The sequence below is a fragment of the Esox lucius genome, chromosome 9 (genome assembly GCF_011004845.1).
Source record: "Esox lucius isolate fEsoLuc1 chromosome 9, fEsoLuc1.pri, whole genome shotgun sequence".
Taxonomy (NCBI): Eukaryota; Metazoa; Chordata; class Actinopteri; order Esociformes; family Esocidae; genus Esox; species Esox lucius.
This window is the reverse complement of record NC_047577.1, coordinates 10,931,509-10,948,799: the sequence shown is the minus strand read 5'-3', so window position 1 is coordinate 10,948,799 and position 17,291 is coordinate 10,931,509. Positions and strand designations below refer to the sequence as shown.

The 17,291-nt window shown below is 41.7% G+C and overlaps 1 protein-coding gene and 1 long non-coding RNA gene across 3 annotated transcripts in view; one reads left to right on the top strand and one right to left on the bottom strand.

The window, feature by feature from the left end:
- The window catches only part of rbm20 (RNA binding motif protein 20), a 56,125-nt gene that overhangs the window by 23,709 nt on the left and 15,125 nt on the right, over window positions 1-17,291 (bottom strand). The gene's annotated exons all lie outside the window — the stretch shown is intronic.
- LOC105012122 overlaps window positions 4,771-17,291 on the top strand; it is a 31,761-nt gene continuing 19,240 nt past the window's right edge. For both annotated transcript variants that reach the window (XR_828132.3, XR_828133.5), the window contains exon 1: window positions 4,771-4,953. This is a non-coding gene — a long non-coding RNA (uncharacterized LOC105012122). The remainder of the gene's footprint in view (window positions 4,954-17,291) is intronic.

Below are 17,291 nucleotides of genomic sequence, written 5' to 3'. Positions count from 1 at the left end.
CCTACTGTATCCCTAATGACCCAATACCAGTCTAAAGACACATTTGCGGAAATGTGGGTTTGCTAAAATTAATCCCCAGCGTCTCACAGCACAGAGGCCCAACGTTTCAGCGCACCACATCACCAAACAAATGAAGGAGACACTGGACGCTGTATAATTGCACAAGATGCTTTGAGCACCTATACCCAAGACATACGGTACCTAACGGTAGGGACGCAGTCGTTGGGTAAAGCATTAGTAGGAGCAAGGCAGTGTTTGTTAGGGTAAGTGTTTAAGCTACCTCTTTTGGCCACTTGACAGGCGCCCAGCCAATGGGTTATGTTGTACACAGTCATCCACTTGACAGGCGCCCAGCCACTGGGTTATGTTGTACACAGTCATCCACTTGACAGGCGCCCAGCCACTGGGTTATGTTGTACACAGTCATCCACTTGTCGGGTACAAGCACGCTGATGGATCATATATACTTAAACACTGCAACCAGTGACTCACGGCTAAAAATACTGTCTCTCAACTGTTCTGACACACATACCGTAATAGACAAATATGGCCTCGGTTCTCCTTGCGGCAGCTAGCTCAGAGTGCAAGTAGTATCTGTTCTCTTTCAACTATAGGATGGCACTCGGGGGCAAAAGGAATAGTCGAAAAACATGAGAAAATCGAAAACATGAGAAAATCGAAATCAGACGTTCTCAACAACTAAGAATTCAGAAAACATTGCAAAAGAACACTATAGAACACTTCTACAGGGCACAGTTGATAGAACCTTATCAACGGAGCACTGCTTATAGAACACTGCGGATAGAACCTTATCAACGGAGCACTGCTTATAGAACACTACGGATAGAACCTTATCAACGGAGCACTGCTTATAGAACACTGCTGATAGAACCTTATCAACGGAGCACTGCTTATAGAACACTCCTGATAGAACCTTATCAACGGAGCACTGCTTATAGAACACTCCTGATAGAACCTTATCAACGGAGCACTGCTTATAGAACACTCCTGATAGAACCTTATCAACGGAGCACTGCTTATAGAACACTGCTGATAGAACCTTATCAATGGAGCACTGCTTATAGAACACTGCGGATAGAACCTTATCAACGGAGCACTGCTTATAGAACACTGCAGATAGAACCTTATCAAAGGAGCACTGCTTATAGAACACTGCGGATAGAACCTTATCAACGGAGCACTGCTTATAGAACACTGCTGATAGAACCTTATCAACGGAGCACTGCTTATAGAACACTCCTGATAGAACCTTATCAACGGAGCACTGCTTATAGAACACTCCTGATAGAACCTTATCAACGGAGCACTGCTTATAGAACACTGCTGATCAAGCATTAGTTGGAGCATTACTGTAGATCACTACTACAGATCACTACTATAGATCACTACTATAGAGCACTATGATACATCATTAATCACTGGTCACTACTATGAAGCCCTACTTATACAACACTACTTATAAAGCACTTCTAATAGAGTTCTACTTATATAACTTATAAAGCACTACTATAGTGTACTACTTATACAACGTATAGCACACTACACATAAAGCACTACTATAGTGTATTGCTAGAGGGCACCACTATGGAACAGAGTTAAAGTCTTACTGCAGCGTCTTCAGATGCATTTGGACCCTGACATTTGCTAAATCACACCAGCTACGAGATTAAATAAAATAAAGTTTTCCTTTTTTTAACCTTTTTAAACAGAAATGAGTCCAGCCTTACCTGTAGCATTTGCTGTGTTCTTATGGGACACCTCATTCCTCAGTGTAGCAGTGTGAACGGGACAGTGTTTTGTGGACATGCTTTATAATTAGTATGCGTTATAATAAGATGAGACAGGATCACTGGCATTGTCAGGCTGCATGTGAACACGCTGTAGTGTAATAAGTGTTAATGTGTAATATGTCGGGCCTCATGATATATGATAGCTCTGAGGTTGGGGCGTTGAACCAGTCGGGCCAGTAGCAGAAAGGTCGCTGGTTTGTATCCTCAAACTGGCAGTGTGAAAAATCTGCATGTGTGCCCTTGAGCAAAGCATTTTATCTTAATTGGTCCTGCAATCACCCTGAATTAGGCTGCCAAATGATTTCAACATATAATGAAATCTAGCTCCTATAAAGGTGAATTTGACAAAAATATTATAATATAATATTATATATAAATTCAGAATTCATATAAAAAGTAGGATACTAATAAAGACTAACAAACTATAACATCCATGTCCTTTAAAATATATATATATATATACAGTTCTGGAAAAAAATTAAGAGACCACTGCACCATTTTGTGCGAGGAACATAAGCTTTCAATTTGGAGTGGTCTCTTCATTTTAACCCTTCTGTTCCTCACTCAAACCCTTTCTTTTTTTTACTTTTTTGGAAAGGAAAGAAAAAGGTGCAGTGGTCTCTTACATTTTTCCAGAGCTGTATATACTACTTTGTAATTAATTTCAATAATATTTTTTCTGAACATGCTATGCAGACTAACTTTTACAGACAGAAAACAATCAAGCTAATACTAATTCATTTGCTAATCTCCTGCCAACATTTTTATCTCTTAGAAAATACAATATTTGCATCTGAACATAAACAACACTTATAATGGGTAATATCCAATGGTAAATAACAACATGCCTGTTAATAATAAATACACATCACAACTTCGTAATTGGGTTGAATTACATTTTTACTCTCAACATGCTATGAGAGACCAGAAAACAATTAAAGTAATACTAATAAATTAACAAATCTTTAGTTTAACTTTTCTTTTTGAAATCTTTAAATAAATGGACACATTGACAGTAATATTGTATATAAAATTATATGTTGACTGTAGGTATTCCATTTCCTAAAGAATATGTAAAATACAGATTTGCATTTATTAACTTAAGATGCATTCTGATTATGTACATACAAGGCAATATGTTATAGGTATTAATATATGTTTTGGCAAATTAATGTGAGGACCAAGGGCATTCAAATGGTATATATTACTATTTCCTTGCTGTGGGGACCTATTCACTTCAATAACTGGAATAGTTCATATAACATAAATATGTAAGAAAAAAGAAAGAAAACTGTGTACTGTATATTTAATTAAATAACTATTTGGCTAGATTTCCTTCTAGATGCAGTGTGTAATTTCTTACATAATATTACACTTCCAGGCCAAAAATGGGAGGTTTCAAAAAGGATTTTGTTTATTGCAGAAGCCCCAGACTGCATCTTTAGGTAGTGTCTAAATAACATTTCACACAAATGTGGATAACTAAATAAAAATTAGGTGTAAATAAATAATAAGTATTAAATAAATTAGAAAACCTATCCTTAGTTCAAAAGAAAATCTTGGTAATTCTCAGCTCACTCTTTACTCTCATTCACTTTTTTCTTTCAATCCCTCTTTCCTCTCCTGCATCACAAAAAAACACGGCTCTGTATGTGTGTGTGTTTTTGTGTGTGGGTGTTCCTGTTTGCTCCTCCGTAGCCTGATAGATGACTGTAACCACTATCTGCCCGTCAGTCCTTTCTGTTATGTGCCTGTCTTGTGACTGCAATGAGTGTTGAGTGCATAACAAATGAGCAAAGAGTATCTTAGCTGTTGTAGCCTAACTCTATAAAGAACTGCGTAACTCACACCGCCTGTATGAGGTGAGGGAAAAGGAAGAGTGGTAGCGCATACATGCTTCATAAATATACTGTTGATTATCAATAAATCAAGTCACACCAACCTGAAACCGTGGCCTCAATTGTGTGAGTCGTCTCTGTGTTAAACCCCGCTAGCAACGGTGCTGTAGACATCATACGACTGTGCTATGACCTCTAGCTAAGTAACCGGCTCTGGATACATGCTTTCTGACACTCTTGCTAATGGCACTGTGGCGTATTGTGCACCAGCTCCTCCGCCCAACCCATCCGTGTGTCATTAAAGTCTGTGCCGCTGCACCCCTGCCCTTCCGCGAATACGAGTCATATTTATTATAACTCCACCACTATATAATCCTCGCCACTAAATCACTACTTTACCACCACTTGTTCACCACTATACCATCATTCTATCACCATGATATCAACACTATGCCACCCATTTACCATTTACCCGATTACTATACCGCCACTAAAACATTAGCACTATACCACCAAAACACTACCATTACTATACCACCACTATATCACCACTATTCCATCACTACATCATTACTATACCACCACTATATCACGTTCGTTCCACCACTATATCGCCACTTTATCCAAACATTTGACTGGTAGGCTACTGTATGTTTTTTAGGTTGTTGGTTGTTTTGGCTTGAATTAGTTTTTCTCAAGGGGACTCACATGGGGTCCAAGCCCAAGTTGGGAGTCCCTGTACTAATCCCTCCTATCTGTTGCCTCACTCTATTTGTCTCTTTGCTTTCTCCTGCAAGTTATTACTATGAGATCTAATTTGCCAACTTAATTTTCCTGCTGAGTTCAGGCTCAGTTAAAGTGAGCTTTTCCTTAATAATATATATGAGCCGGCTGATAGCCAGAACCCTCCGACGCCTACTGCAATGTGTCTGTGCCGGCAGCTAAGCTACAGCCTAACCACCTGGAAGTGACTGACTTACTGTATCTCTGAGATACGATTTTGTGCACTTGTTCTCGAAGAGTCGGCTTCTGTTTTTAATTTGTGGGGAATTCTGTAGACACGGCAGTAGTCGGTTATAAAATGCATTTAGCAAATCCCTGTTTGCAGCATGTCTACCTACCTACATGTACAGTCAGTTTTAGTTGGTCTGCTGAGCCCTACTCAGAGCTGGGGTAGTTCGTTTCACGTCTACGGCCCTCTTAGTGTGGCAAAACAGGGCGGATAGCTGTGAATTTGCTCTTAAAAGATGAATCCTGAAGACGCAGAAGAAAATAACGAAAAGAAAACTCATGCAATCGCCAAGGTAGGCATTGTTAGAACTCTCTCATCAGAACATAGTAAACTTGGATTTTGTATTATACGCTATTGATTTAAAAAAAGGCCCGGACCGTGTCTTGAGTGGAGATGAGTGACGGATTTAGCTGCCCAAGGCTTATCCTAAATATGGCACAACACAGAAAATATTCTTCTGAGGTTTAAGCCCCATAACTTCTTTCTTTTACACTCGTTTTAAAAAGTTAAGTTAAACACGAATTTTTATTATTTAGTATATAATGATATTAGGCTAATATTTTGATGATGTTAATGATTATTTATAATATTATAATTAATAATAAAATAAAAACATTATTTTTATTAGGTATATTTAATATACTTTTTAAAATAACATTTATGCTTTAATCCGAAGAATTAATTGTTCGTCTATTAATTTGCGCCTATAATATAATGTGTAAAATAATGTGTAGTTCCTATGTGACAGAATATTTTTGACAAAATGTAAGGTATTTCTTTTGGCACAGCCTATACATTGAAATTTATCAAAATAAATCGAACATGTTGCTTATCTTCCGTTGTAATTTTATTTGGCAAATACACGATAGGTCTACCATATTTAATTTACGACCACAGCAAATGTGCAATAGATCATAGCTTACCCGCAAACGTGAACGCTAGCTGTGGAGAGTAGTAAACCGTGGTCGTTCTACCGGGAAAAGATTCCGCATGGACAAAAGTTAAAATAAAAAAATGCCTGTGTGATACAAACCAAAAAAAAATCTGAAAATGTGGATTATGTTATTATTCACATAATATAATATTCCATATAGGCGTAGTTGATCTCTATTTTCATTAGATATGGAGATTTTTGTCTTCTAAGTTGTTCTGTCAAATTTTGTATTTGATTTCTTAAATCAGCACAGGCTTACAATCCGATATATACGAAATCAGTTCAAGTATATCAGTTGGCTACAATCACGTTTAAAATGTGTAAAGTTTTACAGTATTCGTGGATAGTGTTTGATGTTTAGGCGATGTGTATTCTGAATTTTTATCACTAAATCTCTTCAACATTATGTTTGTTAAGAATGAAATTCTACATAAAGCAGAGATACTTAGGATGCGAAATATTGGCATTCTGCGTCACGATTTAATCTAGAAGATGTGCATGAATTACTGTGCAAGAACAATGGTCAGGGGGAGGCAATTTATATTTTTAAAGCCTTTATAAGAATTAATCAAAACGCGGATGACTTAAACTGGACTTTTGGCTAATTTTATTTATTTTTCATCAAAAGCGTTATAATTAATAACACTTTCTGAAACATAGGCCTAGTTGTGAGGAGTTAATTTAGTTACATTGACCACTTTTGCGCACTGTCTTCCAGTTCTCATGAACTAGCTGTTTTTTTCCTCAAGCGCCCGAGCATCCGATTCCCCACGAGGTGCCACAAAGCAACAGATTTACAGTCACTCCATCTGTTGCACTTCAGCACAGACCGGGATGCGAGAGAATAACCAGCCTTTTGGTTAGCCTTTCACATTCTTCACAGTTTTTCAGACGAAATGAAATCCAACTGAATTCCAAATAAAAGATGGGCCTATATTAGGCCCTTGGCCCAAAGCAGAACAACCTAACCATAACCTCTGTTTGAAAATATTTTATTCCACAAGATGGCGCTAAATGTTTTTCCATGTAGAAGTACCCTCTGTGGATAAATTATTGAACCATATGAGGGCACCATTCTCCTATAGCTAAATCCCAACTGTGTTGTCGCTCTATAGTGTCTCTCTCATGTCTGGCTACCCACAGTTAGACAATATAAAATCTGCATATGGAAAGGATGGAAAGTAAACCAACATCTGACTTGTTAAAGCTCCTGATGCTAAATGAATCACAAGCTAATAACAATTCATGAGGTGAACCAACCATCTCTCACACACATGTAAGCTCACACACCAAACATCTCTCACACACCTCTGTCTCTTACACACACACACACACACACACACACACACAAAACCCTGCACACACGCTCATTGCAAGTCTCACGACCCAAGTCACTGATCAATGGGTCCATGTAATTCAAGGCTAACCGTGTGCCTCGACACACACACACACACACACACACACACACACACACACATCAACCAATCAGTCCCATTCCACAGTCCCAATTAGACTTTTCATCAGTTCTGACACATTACTGTCTGTCGCTGACTCATCACGTGGTTGTCATGTACACTGAGCTGAGTGAGGCCTGGGGGTGAGGTATATATATATGACTGGGTGAGGAGGGTGAGGGAGGTAGCTAGGGGCTAGGGGCAGAGGATGCTAGAGACTAAGTTCACAGCTCACGGGGCTCCAGCGTCCTCTTGGTATTTGAGCACAGCTGAGGGGGGCCTCTGATTTATGGCTGCCCAGGATCGGGTGAGGCGTCCCGGCCACAGATACATGGACAGGCCCCTCTGGACTGGAGCTCCACTGGGCTGGGGTCTGGGACCGTGATTGTGTCTATTTGTGTGTGGTCATGGTACGTCTTTTTAAAAGGCTCTAATTCATTCTAGCAACAAAAGCAATGTTAGTTCAACACATAAAATCATCATGTCCTCACTGTCATTTACTGACGCCCAGTAGAGAACACACACACACACACAGAAACACAGTAACCCTGTATATCTTATTCCTGCCACCAGCTATTAGGAAAGTGTAACATGGACTTTTGGGGTCACAAAGAAACTCGCAGGTCAAATGAAGTCCCCTGGTGGAAGACAGCTGGGCCACAACTGTTTTCAACACCAAGGGCATTTGTGTGTGTGCGTGTGTGTGGGTGTGTGTGCATGTGTGTGTGTGTGTGTGTGTGTGTGTGCATGTGTGTGTGTGTGCGTGTGTGTGCAAGTGTGTGTGCACGTAAGTGTGTGTGTGTGTGTGTGCGTGTGTGTGTGTGTACCTTCCGGATAAACCACAGTGGAATTATGGTTTTCTTTATTAATGAGTTTATTAATGGCTGAAGTGGAAGTGGGGAAGTGGTATTCAGAGTGCTATGAATATATAGTATAACATTTACTTAAACATTTTAGTATGTTAATGTTCAAAACAAATAATTTACATTTAATTGAGCTCACTAATTAAACACAAGCAAGTAGTAAGCTTGCAACAACTATCCCAAAAAATAAGAATTGATTCTCAATGGACCAATACTCAATGGGCTAGAAATGTAGCCAAATACATAAATACCGGTTTTGGTAGAAATGGAACATCTATTGTTTAATATCTAGAGGTCATTCTTTGGCCAATTTTTCAAGGCACGGAGCAAGTTCATACCACAGTAAATGTTTTTGAAACGTTACTTCTCTGCTGTATCGAATGTTCTGTTGCAGTTTGAGATTACACGGCAGTGTTGACAAGGGCTGTGTGTGTGAGAGTTTGTGTGTGTGTTTGTTTTTGTGTGTGTGTGTGTACGCGCTGACAAGAGCTAAGAAAAGCAGCCCAGTTACCTGCAACTTGTTGACAGTCGGTGTTTAGATGAGTAGTGATTGGATCAGAGCCTTGGAGAGGGAGGTCAAATCCTGGGATCAGCAGTTATTTGAAGTCACTCATCGTCAATTAGTGTTGCCTTGCTGATGGAAAAATCTATATATTTTCCTACTTGCAAAGGATTCAAACAAGCATCCTGTCAGTCGTTCTGACTGACAAGCTACTTGCCACTCAGGATGGAAAACTGTCATATGTAAAATGGGGTCAATAAAAATGAATGGCATTCAAATCATTAGTGGTTTCAAATCAAATAAATGGGAAATGGGAATAGCTTCTGTTAAATAGCTTCTGTCATTTATAGAGAATATTTTAAAATGATTGGATTATGAGTTTAATTCATAGCCTTCATCTTAGGGTTGGTTAAAACCAGACAGATGTAAATCCAGCATTCGCTCTGAATGGAAAGGTAAAGTTTAGGTACTTGCTCATACAGAGCTACATAAGGACAATCCCTAGTTTCTTGTTGTGACTTTATAGTAAACCAATCACTTTGGCTATAACAGCGGAGTCAGGGCTTTTTGTTCTCTAGTAAAATGTATTTACAGATTTAATCCCGCTATGGAGAACAAATAATCTTATGTCATTGCTTTAGTTGTTAACTGTGATTAAATAGCAATCATTTTCCTCTGATGAAATTCCCACAGTCCAAAATCTAAATGAGTTAAATGGGTGAAATCCAATGTTCCACAGCAGCCATTTCAAACAAATATTCTGATGTATACAGTATAGTTAAAAAAATACTCTGATGGTATAGTATATACCCTAATTGATATAGAGCTGCTCCTTCACCTCAGTAATCTTTCCTCTTTGCAGGCAGCAACACAGTAGCTTTTTTTGGAATACATGGTGACATTTTCATTCCTCTTCCTTCACTTGCTCCTCATTTCCTTTCTTCCCTCCTTCATTCCCCTCTTTCCCTCGTCTCCTCCTTTTTCTCACTCTTTTCTTCCCTCTCCGCCTCACTTGTTCTTTCTCCAGCCAAAGCAAGCGTAGCATTTTACCATCTGTCAACGCCGTCACCCCGTCGACTGCCAATCACATCCCGTCACAACCACAGCCAATCAGAACGCTAGTTACACCCCACCTACTCCCGCTCCCCTTCACCACTCTAACCCCCCCCCCCCCCCCCACCATCCCCACTATCCAGACATGGAAAACTATGCCCACTGACTGACATAAGGCTTAAGGCCTCTCCAGCCTCTCTCCCTGGCAGCGCCCCCCCCCACCCTGCCCTCCCGTCGCTAAAGACGAGATGCATTCCTTGAAAGTGATAGTGCCCTGGGCACGGATGAGTGGGATTCCCGGGGCCAGGCAGCCTGCGTGCGATCCATTCAGAGCAGAGGCGGAGAGAGGGAGGAAAGACGGAGTGGGATAATGAGAGACGGTGAAAAGGTAGAAGGTGACAGGGAGGAAAGGGAAAGCGAGAATGGGGGGTATGTTAGGGGGAAAAAAGAGAGAGCGTAGAGTGTCGGGGGGGCGGGGGGGGGTCTGGGTGCGGTTGGGAAGACAGATGTGTGGTGATGGGAGGAGTGCGAGTGGAGTGGCGTGAGGGGAGAGCGCGTGACCTGGGGGGACAATTTGTTCACAGCTCTTACAGTCAAGCTGCACTCAAGTTAATAAGACTCCGCTGTATTGCAGCCTGCTCCTAGATGTGTCTGTGCTGTCAATGGACAATGACCATAAGGGTTGGTAATACTGTAACAGGTCTGAGACCAGGCTACCACGGCCCTGATGTGATGGGCAGCTTTGTCTCTCACCAGCAAAATGGCATGGATATTGTTGTCTGTTTGCAAGGATGTCCTTTCTTTATCAGTTTTCACAAATCCTTAGCAAGACACTGTACTTGGGTACACTCGCACACGCGCACTCGCTCACTCGACAAGATGGCATTTTGACAGCCAAGTTATTCGCTTCCAAGTCATGTGGTCCAACATTATACGGCTCCTCCTTCCCAGAAGCCATTGGGATGCTTTCATAAGAGAAAAAACTGCCAAACAGCCATCAACGCAAATCAAAGTAAACAGTGAGGACAAACAGTGATCTTGCTAACAGCTGCCATGGAAACTTCACCAGGAAACAAAGCCAACCCAGTGTAAGTGAGACATCCCCTTTGGAAGCTAGTGGACAGAATGCGTTGGATATGCCTCTATATAATCACTGTCTAGGGATAGAGCTGCATTTTATCAGAACCAGGTTCAAATAGTATTTTTTTTCTTTCAAATCATTTAGCAGCCTTTTGTTTAATCCAGCTTAGAACTAGTAACAAGAACAAATACTCTGAAAAGTGAAAACCCAGTCCATGTGCAGTGTAGCTGTGTTAGATTGAATGCTAAAGGTGTCGGAAAGGAAACAAACACAATTTGAACCCAGTTGGCTTTTGAAGCCAATATCAGTGTGATGATCCCCTATTCACAACACTGCATGGACAATTGAGGAAATCAAAGCAGTTTATGGATGAAAACATGCTTGTGAAAAGCATAAAAAAATGTCAACCAAGGGCAATTGTTTTCAGAATTAACACATAAGAAAGATTAAAAAAGCACTTTACATGAACGGGGACTTGGTTCGGTCAGTGATATATAAAAAAATAAATAATCCAATACACTTAAGCCAATTGGACAACTTCTATAAACTGGGGGCCCAGTAGATCAGCTGAATCTACAAGAGGCCCAGCCTATTTGGCATGTTGCACTTAAAACGTCTTTAACTAAATTTGGGTTTTTTATCTCCAGTTAACAATCTGGAATGAGGGACTGGCTGGATTGCAAACCGCGAGGACTGGGGAGTGGTCGGGGGGGGGTGGGGGCTGAAAACCCCTCTCCCCTCTATCTTTGCCGTGGGAAGTTGCTGACAGCTGTGTCTGAAACGTCCCGTGGACACATACACAAGTCCTCTCCCTAGACACGCATACAAACAAACTTGGCATCGCAGAGCGAGAATAAATTCACAACTTGGGTCCAGTTACAACCAATTACTTAATAGCTGCTATCATCAGCCCTCCCCAGCAAACCCCCCCCCCCCACCCCCCCAGGTCCCTCTGTCCTGCGTCCCTCTCACTCTCTGGGATCATCGATTACTGTTAGGGTTAATACGGCAGGAGACTCTTTAGCTGGGGTCACGACCCTTTTACTGACAGACCAGCGTAGTCCAGACCGTCCCTGTTTTCCCACATGGGTGCTTTGTGGTCGCCCGGCAGGCCATTAACATGCCTGGTTTTAAATGAAACGCTGCCAACGATCCACTCACTGTCACCCCCATCAGCGCTTCCTTTTGCCCCTCTCTCTGTGTCTCTCTCTCTCCCTTTCTCTCTCTGTCTCTTTCTGTCTCTCTCTCTGTCTCTCTCTGTGTCTCTCTCCCTTCTCTGTGTGTCTCTCTCTCTCTCGCCCTCTGTCTCTTTCTCCATTGCGCTCTTCCTCAGTCTCTCTCCCTGTTTCTCTCTCTCCGTTTCTCAATCCCTCTATCCGCCTCGTCCCTGACACGCGTCTGTATGTGACAGCCGATAGCAGTAGAGATGATAGCAGTGGCCAGGAATAGTGTTCTGACGATGGGGCATTTTTTCCGGGACCATGCGCCGTGATTAGGAAGCCCAGAGGAAGGGGCCTGCTTTCGTATGAGTGATATCTCATTAAGACCATGTTAAACTAAGGACACACGACCACCAGCATTGACACCTCAAAGTCGGTCTCTGAACTGAGACCGTTGTCATCGTTTTAATGATATCATGCACTTCACCTTCAGTGATGTAAGCTGACTGTTTTGTAACAGTCTCCCTCACTCATATCACACACACACACACACACACACACACACACACACACACAGCTATTAGGAAGTTCTATTCTTGTGGGGAATCTATTTTCATTTAAATTCCTATGTTCCCTAACCAATAACCCTAGACCTAATTCTAACACCAAAAACCTAAACCTAACTCTACATTTAACCCTAAACCTAGACACTAATGGTTGAACTTCAAATGGACTCATATGGACTTCAAATTCTTACCCTAGTTGTAAAATGTACCTAAAATCTAACCCCGAAGCAGAAAATAGCCTTTTTCCTCATGCAGTGAATAAAGTTTTTCACTACACCTGCAACATCTGATCTAATTTATATGTGATAAGTAAGTAACCTGTTGTTTTGTAAGTAACCTTAATTTTATGACCACACTGATCTTTCCATGCATCAACGAATCCGCCTGAAATAGATATAAATAATAACACCTCATTTTGGAGAAACATTTGGCTGAAAATATCATTAGTTAAGCATTTTGACTTTGAAATTGCTTTCAAAGCCGCTTTTATTTTCAAATCTTTCCGTCATGACATTCCAAAGTGGGTAAGGCCTACCTCACGATACACTTCGTGACTGACAACAAAGAGCCACACATAATAAAATGCAATACATTTCACAACTCCCACAGCTGACCCGGACTGTGTGGTGATTGTTAAGTTTAAATAAGTCTAGCCTGCTACTTCAAAACAAACACATTGTGTCACTCCAGTCATTGGTGTTTCTCTGTCTGCCTGTTGGTCAGTCAGTCAGGCAGGTGACGGCCTAACGCTACGCTTGCCTGTTTGTCTGTTTGTCTGTGCTGTGTGTGCGTGTGTGTGTGAGCGTGCAAGTGAGTGAGTGTGTGCGTGCGTGTGTCATGCAAAGTGTAGGAGTATAGGTGGTTGTCTGTGACTCACTGAGGCCCGCCAACCAAACTTGTCATCTGAGTCAATAACGCTGTTCCTGGCTAGCTGTGTGCTATTTCCAGCAACCAGCCTACATCTCCAGAGACAACACATTCAATGAAGGCATTAATTGACACATGAGAAGATATTAAAGGCACAAGGGAATCAAAAGCGTTTTTGACCCTGACGATAAATCCCTGCCAGTGGATGTAGTGAGGAACAATCGCCTACGTCTCGATGATCAGATTTAAAATGGTGTATGCAGATCACGCCTGCAGGAGCTGTGTCATGAATCATCTCCTGTGGAGAGAAAGCAAGCAACGTTTTATAACAATTGGAAATAATAGTGAGGTCTTCATTGTCTTGCTTCAGTAATTGTGTTCATGATCATCTGTAGGTGTTTTAATCATGAGAAGTTGTGAGTCACGTGCCAAAAAGTTGTGAATTATTTCCTCCAGAGTGGGATAGCAGTCTAACACCGTACAATATTTCCCAAGTCCGGTCCTCCATTTCCCCCCACAAATGTGTGTGCAGCACACATTTTTGTCGTAGCTCCCCCGGACTGCTTGGGAGAACTGCCCGGGAGAACTCAAGGATTGGAGTTGGGACCGCTGGTAGAAAACACTACACTATAGTGCCAAGGTGCCACTAAGCCCTCAGTTCTAGCCCTAAGGTGTATCACAGCCAGCCTTCAACAGGTGGCTCCACTGGCTGGTTCATATTAGCTTCGCATCTCCATGGAGATGCACACCATCCTTTGTTTGTCTAATTGGGGTTATTTTTTGGAACAGCATACCAGACTTGGTCGCATCCCAGCTGGTGGAGCGTGGTGCTTGCAATGCCAACGTTGGAAGGTCTGATTCCCACAGGGCTCCGGTATGAGAATGTACGGAAATGTCTACACTCACTATTGTAAGTAGGTCTGGATATAATGGCCTGCTACATTATGCAAATGCTTGGCAGGTACACAATGTACACTCCTATGAGGGGAAGACATGTCCCAATCTTCATCTCTCCTGAGCCAGGTGCATGTCACGTGACAAATAAATCATATGTATATTATTATTAAGTGGAGTTTTACTGAAGTGCAATGGTATGGTGAATAGGCCTCACATTATCCCACACCTTGAGCCACCGAATAAAAGCCTTGATACCAGATTTCTTTTACTTTTGCACAGCTTTTCTCACAATTGGTGATGTACAATTTGTAATCATTCCAGCAACTCCCAGTGGGCCCAGGACAGTCAATGTCGAGATGTGTCTTCCGCATTACATTTTTATCACACGCTCGCTCAAGAAATGCACTTAATTGCACTTACAGGCACAAAGGTGACCGCCAGGTGTTACTAGATTGCGTCGAGTGTGTGCTGGATTCGAGCCCTGGTCTCCTGATGACTTTGCTAACGGCGAGGCATTAGTCTGGGGCCCCTGTTACAATTTCCTTACCAAAATGCTAATCTACTGCACATTTAAATCACTTCAGTCTAAGGTTTCTGTGAATGAGAAAAAAAAAGTGTGCCATTAATGATATTGCTAATATGGTGAGGAGCAGGACGGCAGAACTTGGCACCGCCCTCCATGTCTGTGATTTTATTGAAAGACGATACAGCTGGGACTGGCCGGCGACAGACAGACTGCCTGCCAGAGTCAGTTTTCGTGTCCCTCAGTGTCCCATGGACTGCGGGAACGTTTCTGTTGCCACCTGTCCCTTTTAATTACCATCCTTCTTCCAAACTAATTTGGGAGAAATCCCATGTTGATTTTCATTTGTGTAGAACCAAGTGTCAAAATGGGACCGAGGCCAGAGTGGAGCAAGAGAGAACCTGGTACAATAATGTTGTGCTGCATTTCCCTCTCTGTCTTTCTCTGTCTTTCTCTGTCTTTCTCGATTCAATTGTTAGTTTAAAGGGTGGAATTAGCATGGAAAATACTTGTTTACATTGCCAATGCAAATGGCATGTGAAAAATAAGAAAGCGATCATTTCAAACAAGGTGAATTTAAAATTGAATGTAAGCTTTTAAGTAAATTTTAAACAATATACAGAAGGATAAAGAAATGTTATATGTGATACCATGTGCTATCTAGTCTTGTAAGTATTTGTTTATAGTCATGTGTGTAACTGGAAATAAAAGGAAATAAAGACCTTAAAATCGATGATGTGCCCAATGTTGTTTCACTTTTATTATGGCAACAAGTCACAAATCTGCATGTTGCTGTATAGCACAACAGCGAGTATCAATGTTTGATTTGATTTTCTATTTGTGGGTCTGTATCTGTTAATCTAAGGGAAATGTGTTTCTAATGCTCTAATGCAGGGCTTCCCAACTCAGTTCATGGAGATTTACTGTCACATAGGTTTTGTCCCCAACACCAGTTGTGACTAATCTGATTTACCATTTCAGCTAGTTAATAAAATTACATGTGCAAAATTGGGGTTGGAAAGAAATCCGATAAAAGGCGCAGTAACTCTCCAGGAACTCAGCTTGGCGGCCCTGCCCTAATATGGTCATACTGAACATTTGGCAGGAACTCCATTTCCCACATTATTTTGTAGGCAGTGTGCACATATTCTCTCAAAAGCTGGGTTTCCTGTTTCCGTGTGCTCTCTGTCTAGGGTAGCATTCGCATTTCTGTGAATTTCAGATTTTAGGCTAATTGTTTTCCAGTCTGTCAAATAGTTCTCTTTTTGTTTTCGCATGATTCCGTTGGGTCAAACTGCGTTACTATTCCGGGGCTTTGTGGCTTCCAAGGCTCTACTCTAGGTTAATTTGTAGATCAACAAACCTGGTAAAAATACATATTTTCCCCAGCTGTTTCTACTCAACTGAGTACAGGTTTCTACAGAACAGGCTCAGTGCCACCACCACGGTTCAGTGGAACCACATAGGGAAAAACACATTTTTGGGAAGTAGGAGAAGCACATGCCTTTGGTGACAGGAAATTTGTTTTTGCGGAACATGGATACCTGAAAGGGTTTAGGGTATGTCTCCCCCATTTAACGATGTGCAACTAAGGATGTCTACAAGGGTAAAAATGTATGTATATATGCCTTGTCCAAGATACAGCATAAAGCATTAGTGAGAATACGGACTAAAACAAAACTCACTATTGTAATTCAGTTAGCGCTGAAATCTCAAGTTTAAAACCGAGTAATTCTGATGACATGGGCAACATATCGGAAACATGCATGGCCAAAATAAATCTCCTACAGTATACGGTTAAGTTAGTCAAATGTAATGTATTTCCTTTTGAGGAGTTCCTGTTCTTTTCGAGAGGAAAAAAAGGATTACTCTGCCTAACAGTAGTTGAATTAGAGTCCCACGAGTGCAAACCTCAGCGGATTGCAGGATTTTCGTGTCGTCATCCAAACCACTCTCGCATATTCTTTGGGAACATATTGGACAGTAGCCCCCGGCTGTTTAAGCACTGGCACAGGATGAAAAATGACCTGTTGTTATCTGTCAACAAGCTCTACAAATTGTTGCTTTAGTCTTGGTACCCCGCAAGCAGGCCATTGGCTGAGTGCCATTCAGTCTCTCCCTATAGGTCGATAGGGGCCAGGTGACACACCCCTGATATCGCCGTGACAAATATCACACATCGTTTTCCATTAATTATGTGGCGGCCTGTGTCGTATCTAAAATTACCAAATGGCGATCTATTAACCCCCTCCTCTAAGTTACACACCTGCTGGCAAATCAGATTATGGACTCAGCAGGAGGACATGGGGGAGGTGTTGGCGTGACTGATAACTTATACCCCCTGCCTAGTGTCATGCTCGGACAGGCCAGATCTAGGTTCAGATACGCTTTAAACTCATTTCTAATACTTCAGTTGAGCTGGCCTGCTATAATGGGGCCAACACAAGGAAGCCTTAAAAACAAATTAGCCCTCCAGCCCTCCAGCCCTCTAGCCCTCCAGCCTCCCAGCCCCCCAGTCCCCCAGCACCAGCCCTCCAACCCCAGCCTTCCAGCCCCCCAGCCCTCGAGCACTTGAGACAGGCTAAAACAGACACTCAAAGAGTTTAAAAGATTTCGAACAGCGTTCTGGAACCAGGTCTTATTGTGCCAACAAGACTGGAGATTAGACAGTATTTAGGCTCGAACCATCCAGGGGAAATAATACTAGGGAGTAAAACAAATGTGAAAATA